We start from the raw sequence: 1910 nt of genomic DNA, 5'->3' as shown, positions 1-1910 counted from the left end.
GCGATAATCCTACCCCCCAGGCCCTATCGCGCGGGGGGGGGGGGGATAGAATCATCGTGCGATGATCCTACCCAGGGTAACATTTTCCGGGAGGGTAACATAGTCGTCTTACACCGGACTGGGTGGAGTGGAGAGCCGGGAAGGAGGGCAGGTGGGTTGCCTATCACAACGGCGCCAATGTCACGGGCCGTGACAATAATCTTTGGTCAGATCTTGATCCACAACATTGTTGCCTTCCGCATCCCTTTTGTCTGTGATCAATCTGTCCGAGAAGGAATTGTACACTTCAATGGCGTCTTCGCCAGCCTCACCCATGAGCTGGGCAAATTTCACTTTCGCAGTGGCTTTATCTTGCCCGATTGCTATCAGGAAGAAGCCAAACTTCTGCTTGAACCTTTCCCAGGAGGCCTGTATGTTCCCGGATCTCAGGTTCACTTCACCAGGCCTTTTGCCCTGGTACTCACCCGCCATGGTACCACGTGCACACTGTACACCAAATACAATCAATTTCCCACTTCGTCAGGGATTACTAGAAAACTGAACGGATGCAGCGAAAAACTTTCTTGTAGGTTCACGCATTCCTCTTGAACAGATTTTCTGAGTTCTTCCTTTAGCTTGTCATCTTTCAGAAACTTGTCCTTAAATCTAGGATCCAAAAATGTTGTGATGGCCAAGTGCTTATAGGACCTCCGCCCGTCGGAAGCAACCAGTCCCGTCCCGGTAAAATTGATATATCTTTCAAGAAGACTAATCTTAATAATGCCAGCCAAGTCCTTGACCAAGTCTTCTCTTTGATCTCCATCGTCAAAACTAACAGATTCCACTTCGATGTCCTGCAGAGTTTGATCAATTATCCCCACTAACGGTAGAATAGCACTGGCAGTTACGTATGTTTCACTCGAGAGAGCTTCAGTTATGTCTTGCAATGGTTGGTGTAGGGCTATTAGTAAACGTAGCGTTTTCTCTTCTTCAGGGGTAGGGATCAGGGTGCGCGTAGGTGGTAGGGCGCTTGTTGCGGTCAGACCGTCCCTCCTTTGCCAGTACTAAACGCAAGTGTGGCAAATTCCTCTGCACTGTCACTGCTGTCCGAAGGAGGGTCCACCACCTCGTCTTGCAGGTGAGCGGAATTTCGACACACTCCCTTTTCATGTCCTTAGCAGTGTCGAACATGTCCTTGCGTAGAGTTGGGGAAGCTGAAACAAAACGAAACGCATTTAAGACAGGCAGGCGTGTATGAAATCAAGCCCCCCCCCCCTCGCGGTGGCTCTAGAAAGCCTAGTAGCAAGACAGGTAGGCAACCCCCCCCCTCTTTTTCTGTCAGTCGCAGGAAGCTGCGCGCCCTGCGCCCATGATCAAAGAAGGGGTAGTAGGGTGGTTCATAAAAACGCTAATGTTAAAATGTTTAAATGCTTGTTGACCATATGGTGTAGTTTGGTGTAAAATGACCTCCATTTTTTTTCCAGAATTTTTGAACACGATTTGACCCTGCCGAAATGGCCTCGAGGTTAACATGGGATCCTTATGGGGAATTCTACCAAAATCAATAAATTGGGACTGGAGCTCAAAATATTTGACGGACGTTACTATCCCAGGCAAAATCGTGATCTACGTTAAAATACGATTCAGAAGATGTGCCACATGCAGTCACAGCACGTCGCGTTTAGAAAATAATAAGGGCAAATATTGGCATTTTTGGCGATTTTGACGAAATTTGAGTGATTGCTCTATCGAAGCCCGACGTTTAGCCACTGCATGTGGCACATGTTCTGAATCAGATTTTAGAGCAGATCACGATTTTGCATAGTAAAATAATGCCCGTTAAATATTTTGAGCTCCAGTCCCAATTTATTGATTTTAGTAGAATTCCCCATAAGGAACCCATGTTAACTTCGAGGCCATTTCGGCAGGGT

The sequence above is a fragment of the Frankliniella occidentalis genome, unplaced genomic scaffold (genome assembly GCF_000697945.3).
Source record: "Frankliniella occidentalis isolate FOCC.00 unplaced genomic scaffold, Focc_3.1 Scaffold141, whole genome shotgun sequence".
Taxonomy (NCBI): Eukaryota; Metazoa; Arthropoda; class Insecta; order Thysanoptera; family Thripidae; genus Frankliniella; species Frankliniella occidentalis.
Note: the sequence above shows the minus strand (reverse complement) of the source record.